The 18,397-nt window shown below is 38.8% G+C and overlaps 1 protein-coding gene across 4 annotated transcripts in view; it reads right to left on the bottom strand.

The window, feature by feature from the left end:
• LOC130907984 (bromo adjacent homology domain-containing 1 protein) overlaps window positions 1-18,397 on the bottom strand; it is a 43,949-nt gene that overhangs the window by 21,828 nt on the left and 3,724 nt on the right. The window contains exons 1-2 of one of the 4 annotated variants that reach the window (XM_057823553.1): window positions 821-879; window positions 160-382 (exon numbers count right to left, since the gene is read on the bottom strand). The exons of 1 other annotated variant lie outside the window; for it this stretch is intronic. The gene's annotated coding sequence lies outside the window, so the exon portion shown is untranslated. Of the gene's footprint in view, window positions 1-109; window positions 404-820; window positions 880-18,397 lie in introns of those variants that run through there. 2 more of the 4 variants (XM_057823554.1, XM_057823556.1) reach the window with 2 other exon arrangements.

The following is an 18,397-nucleotide window of genomic DNA, read 5'->3' as shown; positions in this document are numbered from 1 at the left end:
AGGAGCCGACAGCTCCGGCAGATTCCCCCGTTGCCCTCCCTCTCGCTCGCACCCCCTCCTCGACAAATAAATATGACATTTCTAAACAAATTCTCTTCTGCTTTCTCACCCTCCGATCGGAACAAGTTGACGACGACCGCGATCGAGGCGACAACTTACCGCCGCACTTCCTGCTGCCTGCCGAAGGGGAGGGAGGGAGCGAGGAGGGGGGTGTTGGAGCGAGCGTGCGCCGGGGATCAAGGCGAGGGAGCCGGACTGGTGCGATGATGGCTCGGCCCACCTAACTGGGAGAGCTGGGCTGGGGAGGAGCGGAGGACGCTCGGTGGCGCTGTGCTCGTGCGCGTGGACGTGTGTGTTCATCGTACTTGCGCGTTGTAGAAAACTATTGATTGAGACCAGTTTTGTTGTTTCGCCCGATTAACAGGCAAAAAATGCATACCTGTCAACCCGAGGCCGTTGGCAATCTTAAAAAATAGTGACGCATGCCCCAACAAATTGGTGACTAACATTACAACGTTTTATATAGCGTGCAATATGAAACAAAAATTTTTAAAAAATCCATTTTTAAAGTAATATGAATTTAGTGGCAATATTTTCACATATAACCTGATGCAATCAAAGAACAATCACTATTTTCAGCTACATCATGACTACTAAAATTTAACAGTGACTTTTGTTATAATTTTATGTAGCACTTTTGGCAATTTCTATCATGTTTTTTGATGGCTGCACTTCAGATCGCAATTCAGTTTGACTTGAAGGTAGTTCGTTACTGTGTCCAATTTGAAATTGAAAAGGTCAATTGATAAAATTAACTTACCGATCCAATCTTTGAGTTAGGGAACATTTCTTTTGCTACAGTGCCCTCCATAATTATTGGCACCCCTGGTTAAGATGTGTTTTTTAGCTTCTAATATATATTTTTTTATTACGGTCCCAGTTGAAGTGTTTTGATTTAAAATGTCCGGGTATTTCAAAACATTCATGATGCCATGCACCCTAGCAAGGTTCCCAGGGCCTTTGGAAGCGAAACAGCCCCACAGCATCACTGACCTACCCCCATACTTCACAGTGGGTATGAGTTGCTTTTCAGCACACGGTCCCAGTTGAAGCCTGGGACTGTGTGCTTTGGTCAGATGAGACCAAGATTGAGCTTTTTGGAACCAAACACTCTAAGTGGGTCTGGCGTGCCACGAAAGATGCGTATGCTGAAAAGCACCTCATACCCACTGTGAAGTATGGGGGTGGGTCAGTGACGCTGTGAGGCTGTTTCACTTCCAAAGGCCCTGGGAACCTTGTTAGGGTGCATGGCATCATGAATGCTTTGAAATACCAGGACATTTTAAATCAAAATCTGTTGCCCTCTGCCCGAAAGCTGAAGATGGGTCGTCACTGGGTCTTTCAGCAGCAAGACAATGACCCTAAACATATGGCCAAATCTACAACAGAAATGGTTCACCAGACACAAAATCAAGCTCCTCCCATGGCCATCTCAGTCCCCAGACCTTGTTTTGTTGGCAAAAGGGGGTTGTACAAAGTATGAACACTAGGGGTGCTAATAATTGTGACACACATTATTTGATGTCAAATAATTTTTTCTTTATGTGGGATTTTTTCCCCACTGAATAAATGCACTTGTATTGAAGGTTGGATTTTTCTCTTTTTTTCCATTAAGGTCCCATATTATTTGAATTTCAAAAAATATTAGAAGCTAAAAAACACATCTTTTTCAGGGGTGCCATTAATTATGGAGGGCACTGTAATTCTGAGAAGTGATTAGCAATGGTTGCAAGCAAATCGTCTGCGGCAACAAATTGGCAGAGTAAAATCTCCGCTTTCATCACTTTTCATTCTGCGGACTTCATTTTTATGACCAGTGTTGTTAATCTTACTTTTAAAAAGTTATTAATTACAGTTACGAATTACTTCTCCCAAAAAGTAATTGAGTTAGTAACTAAATAAAGTAATTAGTTACTTGACAAAGTAACTGGTGTTACCTTTCTTTTTTTCTTCTTCTCTTTTTCATTTAAAAAAAAAAAAAAAAAACAGAACAGAACACCGTAACCTTTGCTATGTTTGGAAGTCATTTAATGTTGTGAATCAACTGTTAAAGTTGTTAAAATTGCTCCCGTTTTTGCATTAGTTCCCTTTTGTCTACTTTCGACATGTGAAAGTTTTAAAACTGTTTCATCATTTAAAGATAGATTCAAGTCAAGATTTTGCCGATTTAGGAGTATTTTAGATAAAAAGTTACTTAGGTTCGCGAGGAAGGTTCACTACAACAGAGCCTTTCTGAGAAGTGTACTGCTTTAAGATGGCAGCTGTTTACTAACGCCGGCGAGTCTATCATTTCGCATGTTTTTCTATATGGATGTGATATCTAGGCGTAGATTGTAGGCTGTCGGCTACAGTCAGGAAATATTGGAGCCACCTAGCCTAGCATCACATTTGCTACAGCGTCACAACAAACACTCTTCTCTCGCCGTGTCTCAGACTTTTCTCGCGTCATTCAACCAACGTAGTAACACATAGTAACGCACATTGTCTCGTTGCTGAAACGGTGACAAAATCCGAACAGAGAAAAAAACTTAATGTACGAAAAACGTACAGATTTTGAACGTACGGCGTACACATTTAAAAATCAGTGCTCACTTGTACAAATTACGCCGAAACCGTACAACTTGACAGGTATGAAAATGTATAAAGTTTATTTCAAGATGTATTTTTACTGTTGTCGCAGGCATGCAAAACATGGCTTGACATCAATAACTTGACAGTGAAAAGAAAACTTGAAATGTTCTCAGGTTTTGTTGCTATTTGGCCAGTGCTTAATTTGTAAATCATAAGGTGTCGGAACGCAAAGTACATATGACAGCGCAGGGATGACGACACAGGCACAGGTCCCGGAACATACGCAGAAAATGGTGCTGAAAACAACACGCAAATGACCACTTGCCATGATGTGGGACTTACGAGCCTCAATTTTAGATAATATCCATGGTATAAATGTTATGACAACAATTTACAATTATTTAGGCTATACTGTGCACAGCACAGGCAATTTCCCACATAACCACAAGTGGGACTTACAGTACACCCGGCTTGGCTGGCTGTCCGTGAACCTGCTGCGGCGCTAGCCTCCTGTTGCACCCAGTTCAGCCCGTTAGCATGATCGCTGCAGCTGCCCTCATCGCTGATTGTTGCTTTTCTGACCCGTTCTAAACCATCTTCTTGAAAAAAGGCAGTAAATGCAACTGTCTTTTTGGCATGTTGAAATACAGTTTGATCCTAGCTGCTTGCTCCTCAGATGCCGCAAATTTCCTAACTTTTGTTTTTTATGTCAGGGGCATGATTTGTTGGTCCAGCTTTTCAGTGCATCACCAAATCTCCAACTCTTCCAAATGACGTAAAATTTTTATAAACAACATGCAATTCTTGATATTTGTTCTGTAAATGAATTTATGGATATTATTATTTTATTCTATTAATATATTTTAAAAACGTTTATATATTATTATTATTTTCTATACACGAGAGGTGCCGGATCTGCCCAAATAAGTCCCGGAACACAGGGATGCCAAAATCAAGAGGTGCTGGATCTTGTTCTGGCAGGATCCGGCACAAATTAACCCACGTATTTGGCCCTTTCTTAACTCATTGGTTGCCAGTTACTGTAATAGACGTCCAATCCATTTTGACTGGGAGGCCAAGCAGTTCAAAATGGTTTGGATGTCAATTAGGGCTGAACGATATTGGAAAAAACCTACATTGCAACTTTTTGAGGGTTTGCAATACATTGCGATATTAAAACTAGACAAATTTTCACCAGATGACTTGGCCATTGTTTCTCGTTTCTGTTTCAGTTGATGCCATGAATTAAACTGGTGAACATCGGGCTTTCATTGCGGAAACGTTTACCAACACAAACGAATTTGTAACTGCAACACAACGAGCGTTCCGTTTGCACTTCAATCTTGGTAGACATGCAATCTTGTTATGGGTTACCAGCTTCAGAGCTACTGGATCTGCATTGAAACGAAAATCAAAGCAAAATTCGGTATATGGGGTCCGTATTTCTTCGAAGAAGACAATGTGACAGTGACTGTGAACTCTGATCGATATTGTCAGATGCTAGAGACTTTTTCTCAGACCAAAATTGAATATGCTTCACGATATGGACAATGTTTGCTTTCAACAGGACGGGGCAACAGCCCATACTTCTCCTGCGATGGGGATTTTGAGGGTGTTCCCAGGTCATTTGTTCTCATTGCGTGGTGACATCGGTTGGCCCACCCGTTCACCTGATTTAAATCCGTGTGATTTTTTTTCTTTAGAGATACCTAAAGTCAAAGGTATACAGTAATAAATTGAATAACTTAAAAGATGCAATTCTTCAAGAAATTACTGCCATTCCACATGAAATGACCTGCCAAGTTATAGACAACTTTCGTGAATGCCTTCGACAGTGTGTGGACAATAACATTTGACTGATTTAATTTTAAAAACCTAATGAAACACAATGGCGTTAAACAGTATGTACTTTTCGGGGAAAAAAAACACTTTTTTTTGCTGCTTTACTTTATTCGGATTTAATAAAACCTTAAAATGTGTCAGATCATTTTGCCTGACCTTTGAATAATACCGTTTCATCCAAGCTAAAGGGGTTCATCTGTGAATGATAAAGATCGCTATGTATTAAAGGAATCCAGTCTTAGCACACTTGTTGCCTTTATGAAGCAAAACAAAAGTTGGTGTGTTCAAAGAAAAAAAAAACTGGGGCTGTCAGACGATTAAAATTTTTAATCGAGTTAATTACAGCTTAAAAATTAATTAATCGTAATTAATCGCAATTAATCGCAATTCAAACCATCTATAAAATATGCCATATTTTTCTGTAAATTATTGTTGGAATGGAAAAATAAGACACAAGATGGATATATACATTCAACATACGGTACATAAGGACTGTATTTGTTTATTATAACAATAAATCAACAAGATGGCGTTACCATTATTAACATTCTGTCAAAGCGATCCACGGCTAGAAAGACTTGTAGTTCTTAAAAGATAAATGATAGTACAAGTTATGGAAATTTTATATTAAAACCCCTCTTAATGTTTTCGTTTTAATAAAATTTGTAAAATTTTCAATCAAAAAATAAACTAGTAGCCCGCCATTGTTGATGTCAATAATTACTCACACAGTGCTCATGGGTGCTGAAGCCTATAAAATCAATCGCACCCAAGCCCCAACAGAGGGCAACAAAACTCCGAAAAACACAACAAATACACATTTCTCTGCTTTCATTTTAATCTGTTTGAGCGGAGCATTTGTGCGTTAATTGCGTCAAATATTTTAACGCGATTAATTTAAAAAATTAATTACCGCCCGTTAACGCGATGATTTTGACAGCCCTATAAAAAACACATCTTGCGATGGGAGTATCGCCTATGTGCGTCGCGATTCTAGCTTACTGTCAATGGTATTGAACGAGTTAATTCCCCAACCTGATCTCATTGCTATCCCAGAAAACAAATTTATCTACCGTATTTTTCGGAATATAATTCACAGTGTTTTTCATAGTTTGGCTGGGGGTGCGATACACCAGAAAATACGGTAATTTTGTGCCTTTCCCAAATTAACAGGTAAATTCTACTTGATATTTTTGCTAGGCTATGCTAAGATAAATAATTTTCTTAATGGAATTTGGACAAAGCAAACTAAATCTGAATTAAGACCCGCTATGTTTAGTAGGTTTAAAATGTTGTTGATGGGGTGAGGAGTGTTTTCATATAGAGTACCGTAATTTCCAGACTTTAAGACGCACCTGGCAATAAGCCGCCACCCACAAAATTTGACACGAAAATGGCATTTGTTCATAGATAAGCCGCACTGGACTATAAGCTGCAGTGTCCTCACTGTACAGTATTATGAGATAAAACTTTATTTGACAGGGGCATCATAATATTGTCATAAGACCAAATCAACCACAATGAAGCTTTGAGTCAATTAGCTGGAAAGCTTCGTTGCTTCAAGAAGCTTCATTTGGCCATCACTGCTCCCGTGGGAGAGACAGAGACTGCTCCCACCTACTGTCAACACTAATGTCGTCCAACATGCCTCCTAGCATACGTCGGAGTGCTACAGCTGCCGTATTGGCCCGAATATAAGACGGTGTTTTTTGCATTGAAATAAGACTGACAAAGAGGGGGTCGGCTTATACTCGCGGTCTAGACGTTATGCCCATACACGACGCCAGATGGCGCCAGATATCATTGAAGCGATGTTCTGTCATGACAGATCTCAGCTACTCTCAAGTTTAACCAGTTTGCAATTTTGTATTGCAATGTTTTTCCTTATTCAGATTTGTTTCAAGACTACAGTTACAGTTAGATTTCACTTTGATGGTTAATGCAGTGATTGCAATTTTGTTGTTTTATCACAATAGATTAGTTTATTTACATTTCAAAAACCAGGAGCCATTAATTTACGAATGTGATTGCACTTTAGTTTACATATTTAAATGTTGAGATATTAAGATTTGAATGAGGCAAAATAACATGCTTTTTCTCTCAAATGTATTGTTATAATCATTTGTTTCGGATGTACTGTAGTTATTTTCTGTATAAAAATTCATTTGGTGTTCAAAAAGTTTTTTTTCACACTTGAGTCTTGAAAAAGGGGGTCGTCTTATAATCAGGGCCATCTTATATTCAGGCAAATACGGTAAATAACAATCAAAAATTATGTTTTGTGCTAAATATTTCTTCAGTTACAGTTACAGTTGTTTCATTAATTGCTAGCTATGGTATTTGGTAACATAAAACTGTCATAAGACCATCATATTAATGTAATTACACTGCCATGAGCATTAATGAATGCTTATGACGGATGTCATTTAGTGTCATGCGGCAAATTATCTCACTTTTGAATGGATGTAAATGATCTGAGCTGGACACAAATGGAGTTAGTGACATCATTTGCCGGTTGATACTTAATGACATCTGTCATAAGCATTCATTAATGTCCATGATATTGTCGTGTCATGCTTATGATGGTCTTATGGCAGTCTTATGACGCAGCCTTCAAATCAAGTGCTCCTATTAACCCAAGTAAATCAATAAATAAGCCACACATGACTATAAACCGCAGGATTCAAAATGAAGGGAATAGTAGCTGCTTATAGTCCGAAAATAACGATAAATTGATTAAATTTTTAGAAGACTCCTCGCTCTAACAGAGATGGTAATTTCTAAAAAACTAAACCATAATAGAGCAGTTTTGTGGGTCCCCTCGATGAACAGGAGAAACCCAACACGTTTATGATAAAATAATAAGAGCATCGATTCATGATTGAGACCAACTTACACAACTTGTTATTTCTCTGTCTTTGCACGAAAGAGCACTAAAAAGGCAAAAACTGAATTATGCCATGCACCTAAGGTAGCGTTGCCAAATGTGACGCATCGTGGAAAAAACGCCGAACTGCTTTGTACAACTGAATGACGAAATCAATAACCAATACTGTCTCTCTCACCGCAAACTGAGCCAATCACTTCCACTGTTACCACACTGACTAATCACACATCATCATCATCATCATGTCCTCCTAAACGTCCATTAGAGATCGTTAAGAACCCAACTATGTCAAAGCTCTACGGCCGATATTTTAAGCCCTAATTTAACATTAACTGAATGTGAGACATTGAAGGTTAAACTGCTTTTACTGCTGCATTCAGCAGAAAAAATACATCAAATGTAATAAAGTGAGAAGGATGGCCCAAGTGAGACCAGAAGAAGCTGAGCTCACTTCCAAGATGTTTTTGTGGATGTTCTCTTGTTTTGGCTACAAAAGAATCACATGGTTGGCTGCTACGAGCCTGCCAAAAAAAACATTCATCTCTACAAGGAAACTGAAAAGAAAAATTAAAACGTAAAGATACACTCGAGTAACACAGTTGGTCAAGTGGTGAGGTTCCTGAAATTAGAGCCAAGTGCCAGTTTTCCATGAAAAACAAAATAAATGCTTTGCTTTTCAGGAAAAAGTACTCTAATTTCATTAGACAGTTTTAACCGCGGATCCTGTTGCTAACCAAAACAGCAACACCTACTGCAGTATGGCATAAGCAGATTTTAAGGGGGGGCAGGCCCCCCCTGTTGGCCGAAAAGTGTCATTGCATGTAATTTTTTTCCCTATATACGTAAAAGTTGCAAAGCAATAAAACTGCAACAAAAATGAATGAACAAAAAAATATATTTTTATAATGGGTCAAAATTATTTTTCAAATAGGTCATGTGACTTACAACTTAGACGGGCATTTGCTTTGCATTTAATTTCCCCCAAAAAAATTAGGGGCGGGCAATTTTTTTTTTTCAAATGATTTTTTTCTTTGATTGAAAATATATTTTTTTTGATTGAAATTATATATTTTTATGAATTAAGCAACTTTTTGGGGGATTAAATGATTTGGACACAAATGTCCTATCCATAATAGGCAAAAGGATTGCTTCAATCAAAGAAAACCTTTTCCATGAAAAATTAAGTGTTAAAATGCAAATTTTTCAATCTCAAATATTTTTTCGTATTCCAAAACTTTTCCCATGATTGAAATTTTTCTTTTTCTTGATTGAAGTGATTTTTCTTTTTGATAATATATATTTTTAACCAACTTATTTTTTAATTGAATAATAAAGACAAAAATGTCCTAGCCAAAATGTGGCCCAAACATAAATCAACATTACTTCAATCAAAAAAAATTGCTTCAATTTAAAAAAAAAAAAAAAAAAATCAAAGAAAAATAGCTTTCACATGCATTTTTCGAGTTTTAAATTTATTTTTTGCATTCAAACACATTTTTTTTGATTGAAGCGACTTTTTTTGGGGGTTGAAAATATATATTTTGATTGAAGCATCTTTTTTTCATTGAAGCAACTTTTTTTTTTTGATTGAATAATAAAAACACAAATCTACCTCCATATGGCTCCACCCAGGGGGTAAAGTTTTTGACTGGGGTAACTACATTGGCACAACACTGACGGGCGTACCAGATTCAGTGGATGATGATCTTGGCGAAAAGTATTGCCTAAGCAGCCTGATTTACAATTTCCCTCAAGAATAATAGGAAACAAAAAACGCTCATTGTCAACTTATTATTATAAATATTCTTGTAAGTTAATTTTATTGCTGACACTGCGTTTCGGGGTCGTCAACATGTTGTGCCCCCCTGCCCCAAAAGTCAAACTCCGCCTATGCAGTATGGAAATAGCAGTTGTAAGGGGATAGTCTTTAGCAACGAATGATTAGTGTTCCACTAGAATCATTTTCGTGACAAGGCTAAAAAGGTAACGCTAATTTTTTGATGAAATGAAAAGGATTAATAGACTGAGTGCAGTGATGTTTCTTAACGGCCGGCCCGTCACTCACTCATTCATGGACTCATTAGTGTTCTGTAGTCTACGCTGGCAGAGGTGGAACGATAATTGCTCGGGCTCAATTATAAGTATTACTTATTGAGGAGGTTAATACGGAAGGTTCCACTAATTAAAATGTTGGCGTTAAGACATTTGTGACTCTTAAATAGCGGCTGGGCAAAGCCCAAAGATATAATATAGCATTTCATTCAAGAAAATGTAAAAATGTACAAATATATGAAGTTATTTATTTTTATTTTTCTCTTTTTTTGTTACAGCCGCCATGTTGGATTACACAATACCGTGACTTTGGCTTGAAGTATTTACATAAAAGTGAGCGATAACTAACGTTTTTTGGTTTTAACCAAGGATCTAGACTGTTTTATGTTCATACAGTGGGGCAGATAAGTATTTAGTCAACCACCAATTGTGCAAGTTCTCTCACTTGAAAAGATTAGAGAGGCGTGTAATTGTCAACATGGGTAAACCTCAACAATGAGAGACAGAATGTGTAAAAAAAAAAAAAAAAACAGAAAATCACGTTTGATTTTTAAAGAATTTATTTCCAAATTAGAGTGGAAAATAAATATTTGGTCACGTACAAACAAGCAAGATTTCTGACTGTCAAAGAGGTCTAACTTCTTCTGACGAGGTCTAACAAGGCTCCACTCGTTACCTGTATTAATGGCACCTGTTTTAACTCATTATCGGTATAAAAGACACCTGTCCACAACCTCAGTCAGTCACACTCCAAACCCCAGTATGGCCAAGACCAAAGAGCTGTCGAAGGACACCAGAGACAAAATTGTAGACCTGCACCAGGCTGAATCTGCAATAGGTAAAACGCTTGGTGTAAAAAAATCAACTGTGGGAGCAATTATTAGAAAATGGAAGACATACAAGACCACAGATAATCTCCCTCGATCTGGGGCTCCATGCAAGATCGCACCCCGTGGCAAATGATAACAAGAACGGTGAGCAAAAATCCCAGAACGACACGGGGGGACCTAGTGAATGACCTACAGAGAGCTGGGACCACAGTAACAAAGGCTACTATCAGTAACACAATGCAGCACCAGGGACTCAAACCCTGCACTGCCAGACGTGTCCCCCAGCTGAAGAAAGTACACGTCCAGGCTCGTCTGCTGTTCGCTAGAGAACATTTGGATGATCCAGAAGAGGACTGGGAGAATGTGTTATGGTCAGATGAAACCAAAATAGAACTTTTTGGTAGAAACACAGGTTCTCGTGTTTGGAGGAGAAAGAATACTGAATTGCATCCGAAGAACACCATACCCACTGTGAAGCATGGGGGTGGAAACATCATGCTTTGGGGCTGTTTTTCTGCAAAGGGACCAGGACGACTGATCTGTGTAAAGGAAAGAACGAATGGGGCCATGTATCGGGAGATTTTGAGTGAAAATCTCCTTCCATCAGCAAGGGCATTGAAGATGAGACGTGGCTGAGACTTTCAGCATGATAATGATCCCAAACACACAGCCAGGGCAAAAAAGGAGTGGCTTCGTAAGAAGCATTTCAAGGTCCTGGAGTGGCCTAGCCAGCCTCCAGATCTCAACCCCATAGAAAATCGGTGGAGGGAGTTGAAAGTCCGTGTTCCCCAACGACAGCCCCAAAACATCACTGCTCTAGAGGAGATCTGCATGGAGGAATGGACCAAGATACCAGCAACAGTGTGTGAAAAGCTTGTGAAGAGTTATACTTATAATATTTATCTTTTAAGACCTACACGTCTTTCTATCCATGGATCGCTTTAAGAGAATGTTAATAATGTTCATGCCATCTTGTTGATTTATTGTTATAATAAAGAAATACAGTACTTATGTACCGTATGTTGAATGTATATATCCGTCTTGTGTCTTATCTTTTCATTCCAACAATAATTTACAGAAAAATATGGCATATTTTATAGATGGTTTGAATTGCGATTAATTACGATTAATTAATTTTTAAGCTGTAATTAACTCAATTAAACATTTTAATCGTTTGACAGCCCTAAAAAAACATATTAGAGCAAAAAATATTACATGACTTTTGAGAATGACAATAGCGCTGAGTTAAAAATCAAAGAGGATTTATCTCCTTCAATTATGATCTTAAAAGTGGATTATGTGTGCATTTGCTTAATCAATATATCTCAAGTACGACAATTTTCTCATCACTTTGTAGATAAGCAAGTGACTCATTTCATCCGCCTAACATGAAAATACATTGAGCACTGTATGCGCTCAACATCTGATTTATCAGTGATGTCACAATGGCATCATCTCCCACATGAGCACATTGCGCTCATGACCTAATTGTCAACGACCGGTGTTTATGGGTTAGGGATCACCGCAATTCATTTAGTCTATAATTATACACACACGCACAGGCTCTAAATACATACCAAAACATCAAAAAATACTCACTGGGATCTCATACTGTTTGTCCCGTGTTGTCATGGCGCCTGTCTACCTGCGAGTTTGTGTGGCCAACGAACTACTGTTGCACTTTAATGTGAGTGTACATTGTGTTTATATCCCCCCTAAGGCACTCCAATGAGTCAGACGCCAAGAGCTAAACGTAGCCCTAAGTTAAAAAATAAGACTCTTGGCATAACAGAAATAAAACATCTTATTAAGGTGTTCGGTCACCGCCAATAGGGAGCCCATTTATGCTCCTTCAGGTTTATTATGGAACCCATAGGACTCATTATTGAATGCAATGCTAACCAACTGTGTTCCTCCTTTAGGATTGCATATTACTATAATCCGCTTTAGAACGCCTCGTTGTCACAATGGTACATGGCGGAAAACACAGACAAGACTGAAAAAGCAGTTTCTGCTCTTGCACCCCTCTTTAAAAGAAACTGCTGTATTTTAAGCCAAAAGAACTGTTGTGTTTGATAGAACAATATGTCTATATGCTGCCATAGCAGATTCATGGCGCACTAAGCCTCCGAACTTCAGTGCCCTCCATAATTATTGGCACCCCTGATTAAGAGGTGTTTTTTAGCTTTTAACATTTTTTTTAAATTCAAATAATAAGGGACCTTAATGGAAAAAAAGAGAAAAATCCAACCTTCAGTACATGTGCATCCATTCAGTGGGGAAAAAAATCCCACATAAAGTAAAAATTATTTGACATCGAATAATGTGTGTCACAATTATTAGCACTCTTGGTGTTAATACTTTGTACAACCCCCTTTTGCCAACAAAACAAGGTCTGGGGACTGAGATGGCCATGGGAGGAGCTTGATTTTGTGTCTGGTGAACCATTTCTGTGTAGATTTGGCCATATGTTTAGGGTCATTGTGTTGCTGAAAGACCCAGTGACAACCCATCATCAGCTTTCGGGCAGAGGGCAACAGATTTTGATTTAAAATGTCCTGGTATTTCAAAGCATTCATGATGCCATGCACCCTAACAAGGTTCCCAGGGCCTTTGGAAGCGAAACAGCCCCACAGCATCACTGACCCACCCCCATACTTCACAGTGGGTATGAGGTGCTGTCTACACGCCAACAAGCTGTTCGGGAGGCATGCACGGAGAAAACCTTTCCTCACTCACAATCATAAACGCAAACGTCTGGAGTTCGCCAAGCGGTATTGGGGCTTCAACTGGGACCGTGTGCTTTGGTCAGATGAGACCAAGATAGAGCTTTTTGGCAACAAACACTCTAAGTGGGTCTGGCGTGCCACGAAAGATGTGCATGTTGAAAAGCACCGATTTGGGAGAAAATGAGTTAATAGAAACCTAGCCCTCCGCAGGGCTAGGTGGGGCAGCCAATGAGTTAACATTGAGAAATTTCCCAAATATGTGCTTTATATTTGAATACAACTTTTTTTGGTTGTACATAAAATCATGAGAAACAATTTCTTACATGGACTTTTTTCATAGCCTCGTCCGCCATCCTGCAACTTACAGACTATGCATTCCCAGTACGGAGAACATTTCCAAGACACAAAGAGCTCTCAAGGTAACACACAGTCCCGCGTACTAGCAAAATGAGCAAATGAGTTAAAGTGTATATATTTTCACAACTGAAACATTTAGTTATGTGTCGGCATAACAAAGATGCTAGACAAGGTGGCATCCATTTTAAAGGTCATAGAAGTGATAGAAGTGATTGACAGGTGAGCAGTGTGTGGTTTCCACACATTACACAGACACACCCATAGTTGACTTTCGCGACTTTGAAGCTTTATTTTATAAACTTTGATTTTTTTTTTTTTTTTTTTTTAATCAAAGGTTGTTAACAACACTTCTCTGAGGTTTGTCAAATGTTATGTCTAGTTCAGTTTACAGAAAATCTACACTAGGGAGTAGTAAGAAATGTCTGGAAGCCTCTTTTTTGAAGAAGAATTGTTAACTATTTGCCAAATTGCTGCTTGTCAGTATTCAGTGCTCATATCTCAAGACAAATATGCATGTTTCAAACAACACAAGTTGGGTCACTCATATAACAAAGCAGCATTGACACTCAACTTTCACAGCTTAAAATGTGCTTGTACATTTTTGCTACAGTAATGAGAAGAATAAAATAAGTCCAACAGTATGTCTTACCAGAGCTCAAATGGCTGTTCTACTCGTATTGGTTCCAATTTTTTGTCATTTTTATTAGCTTGACACTTCACTTTTACAGCTTAGGGTGGTTATGGGTGGTTAATAAGAGGTACAAAACGTTCAATTATTAGTTATATTGTACTTTTGCTTGACTTGATGATTAAAAGGTTCTAATATTGCTTCCGTTTTGAAGCCTTTACAATGCATTTTTACAACCTACTGGTACATTTTCTGTCCTGTAAAAAGGCACAATAAATCCAATAATGTCGTTCAAGCAACATAAACGTATTTCAAGAGAGAGTTTCAATGTTTTTGCTCCCATTTTATACCTTTGACACTTAGGTTTTACTGCATACCTGGACTCAAGGGCGTGGGTTTGCACAGGGACGGTAGGGACATAACACTACCAACTTTTCAGGATGCTCAAATTGTCCCCACCAACTTTGAAGCAACCTTATTTGCATTATATAATGACTTCAGTTATTTAGATTGTCTTCCCATATGTTGTAAAGATCCTACCATTATTAAAGTGAATTATTTTCATTATGTGCAGATTTACTTTGACCCCTTTTCACTTGATGAATGTGCCGGTCCATTTTTTCCCCTCAAACGCACATTTGATTGACTGATGACTCCCCCCCCCCACACACACACAAACCCACACACGCATTCACAGCCCCGACAAAGATACAATATGTCGACAACATGCTGCCTCCTCCGCCCCTTTCGAAGAGGAAGGATATTAGATTTTTTTTTACGGCCAGCAGTAGCAGCAGCCACTGTAAGTAATGTAAAACGATGTCAATGTTATGGAGGTGGGGAACACACCACTAACACCACACCTGAAAGTCCGACCTGCATCAGAGTTAGCATAACATTAAAATGTGTGAATTTGTTAACCTGCAAAACTCGAGTAGGAATCTGCCAGTCCATTTTTTCCCTCAAACACACGATTGGCTGATGACTTGACCCCCCGCCCCCCATTTACATTAAGCTGCCTCCTCAGCCCCCTTCGAAGATATTACATATTAGAAGTTTTTTTCCGCCAGCAGCAGCCACTGTAAGTCATGTAAAAATGTAAATGTTGTGTAGGTGGCAAACACACCACTAATTTTGCCACTGAAAGTCCGACCTGCATCAGAGTTAGCATAACATTAAACTGTGTGAATTTGCTAACTGGCGAAACACGACTAGGAAGCTGTTAGTCCATTTTTTCCCCTCAAACGCACATTTAAATCGCTGAGGACTTGCCCCCCCCTAATTACAGTGTGCCGCCTCCTCAGCCCCCTTCGAAGACAAGGGATATTAGAAGTTTTTTTCTGCCAGCAGCAGCCACTGTAATTAATGTAAAAACGTAAATGTTGTTTAGGTGGGGAACACACCACTAATTTTGCTACTGAAAGTCCGACCTGCATTAGAGTTAGCGTAACATTAAACTGTGTGAATTTGCTAACCTGCAAAACTTGAGTCGGAAGCTGTTAGTTCGTTTTTTTTTTCCCATAAACGCACGTTTGAATGGCTGAGGACTTGCCCCCTAATTACAGTATGCCGCCGAAGACAAGGGATATTAGAAGTTTTTTCCGCCAGCAGCAGCCACTGCAAAAACTAGCGCTGTCAAACGATTAAAATTTTTAATCGAGTTAATTACAGCTTAAAAATAAATCAATCGTAATTAATCGCAATTCAAACCATCTTTAAAATATACAATATTTTTCTGTAAATTATTGTTGGAACGGAAAGATAAGACACAAGATGGATATATACATTCAACATACGGTACATAAGTACTGTATTTGTTTATTATAACAATAAATCAACACGATGGCATTAACACTATTAACATTCTGTTAATGCGATCCATGGATAGAAAGACTTGTAGTTCTTAAAAGATAAATGTTAGTACAAGTCATAGAAATTTTATATTAAAACCCCTCTTCATGTTTTCGTTTTAATAAAATTTGTAAAATTTTCAATCAAAAAATAAACTAGTAGCCCGCCATTGTTGATGTCAATAATTACACAATGCTCATGAGTGCTGAAGCCAATAAAATCAGTCGCACCCAAACGCCAGCAGAGGGCGACAAAATTCCAAAAAACACAAGTAACAAGTGGACATTGCACTGCATTTTAATCTGTTTGAGCGGGGCTTGTGCTTTAATTGCGTCAAATATTTTCACGTGATTAATTTTTAAAAAATATTACCGCCCGTTAACGCGATAATTTTGACAGCCCTAGTAAAAAGGTAAATGTTGTGTAGGTGGGGAACACACCACTAATTTTGCTACTGAAATTCCGAGCTGCATCAGCATAACATTAATCTGTGTGAATTTCTCAAACTGGAGGAGGTTGCTTTGAGAGAAATATCCTCCTGTTTGTTTTCTACTATTAACGTTAGTTAAACAGTAAGAAATGTCGTGAACCAAGGTTTACCCCCTTCTCCGCAGTTACATTTACCCCTTTTCACTTGCTGAATGTGCCAGTCCATTTTTCCCCCTCAAACGCACATTTGATGACTGATGACCGCCCCCCACCCCACACACACATACACACACACACACGCACACACACAAATTCAAAACCCCAACAGAAATAAAATATGTCGACAACATGCTGCCTCCTCCGTCCCCTTTGAAGAGGAGGGATATTAGAATTTTTTTTCAGCCAGTTGTAGCTTGGTAACACACCACTAACACCACACCTGAAAGTCCGACTTGCATCAGAGTTAGCATAACATTAAACTGTTGGAATTTGCTAACCTGGGAAACTCGAGTAAGAAGCTGCTTTAAGAGAAATATCCTCCTGTATGTTTTCTACTGTTAACGTTAATCAAACTGTAAGAAATGTGAACCAAGGTTTACCCCCTTCTCCGCAGTTGTCTTAAAGGGATCCTCTATTTTTAAGACAAGTAATTCTTAAAAGATAAATGTAAAGTATGAGTTATAATAATTTGATATTAAACCCCCCCCCCTAATGTTTTTGTTTTAATAAATTTTGTAAAATCATTTTAAGTGATAGGTCGCCATTCTTGTTACATCGCAGTGCGTGATGTCACCGGGCCCGTTGCCGAAATTCCAGCATGTCACTCGTTAGCTTTCCCAACATTTCGTCGGTTCTACCCTTCCTATTTTAACCGGATCTGAAAAGTGAGGAGCAGGACAACACTGTCGGTCGTTTACAAGACGAGCTTCAGGGAAAAATGCGTGCAGCAAATACCTGATAAGACAAAAGTTGGGCAAAAGTCTCAATGACAACAGAGCGAGAGAGCGTATGCTGTTGGGAACTCCGGTTTTATTAGCAGATATTCAAGGTAAGCATATTGCGTTTTCAAACTTATCTCAATATAATTATGTAGATTGTTAGCATCCAGAGCTGTCGTGTGCTTTACATACAATACAGGCCAAAGAGCACACCTTGTGTAATCCATGTCTTGTACATTGTAACGCGTGGTAGGTAGGATACGTGTACAAAAGTACCAAAAAGGGGAGAAGCTTCCACCTATGCAAATTTTATTCACAAAAAATAATATTTCCACCTTGATCACTCTTCACTCGGGAGCTCAGCAGTACGCAAACACGCGTTCCCTGACGAACTCCAACATTGTTGTAAGGTCCATGTTCAGAGTCACTGTCGTCACTGTAGCGTGCCATAGTGATTTGATTATTTGGTATGATTTGGGGAAAACTCCCATGAAGAATAGTCAACAAAAAAAATAGCAATAGTAATCCAAATCCGCGTTTGTTACTCATTCGAAGATCCAGGAATTAGACCGATCCCATGGCAATGTTGCAGCCGCGATCAGGCCGTCTATTCCACAAAATAGACTGATCCGAATAGCCGCTGTGGGACTGTCGATTACAAAAATAGACGGATCCGAAACCAATATTGCAGACGCGGTGGGACCGTCGGATCCAGAAAATAGACAGATCCCTTACTTGACTGAGGATCCAGGAAAAATGTTCGGGCGCCAGTTGTAACGCATGGTGGGTAGGATACGTGCATACAGGGACCAAAAAGGGGGAGAACCTTCCACTTATGCACATTTATTCACTAAAAATAATAATCCCACCTTGACCACTCACTTCATTCCCCTTGTTTCCATTTGACTGGAAATTGCATCCAAAAGCAGCATTCGTGGCATTTTACTTCGCGAGTTCAGGCAGCAATAAGCAATTGTTGAGCACGCTACACATTTGGAAAGATGACGTCATCACTGCGAGCCCGCAAACCATGGCACCAACTAACGGTCAAAATATGTAGTAGATATTATAAAATATTGCCATTGATTTAACATTTTATGTGTTTCTAACAACATATTTTCGTACAAGAGAACAATTGTGGTTTATTACAGCCTACATGTATTTAAGGTAGAGGATCACTTTAATGCAGCCCAAAGGAGCTTTCATTTTTTTGTTGAGTTTGG

This window comes from Corythoichthys intestinalis, chromosome 19 (assembly GCF_030265065.1).
Source record: "Corythoichthys intestinalis isolate RoL2023-P3 chromosome 19, ASM3026506v1, whole genome shotgun sequence".
NCBI lineage: Eukaryota > Metazoa > Chordata > Actinopteri > Syngnathiformes > Syngnathidae > Corythoichthys > Corythoichthys intestinalis.
The sequence above is the reverse complement of the archived record's forward strand: the minus strand, read 5'-3'. Positions and strand labels throughout refer to the sequence as shown.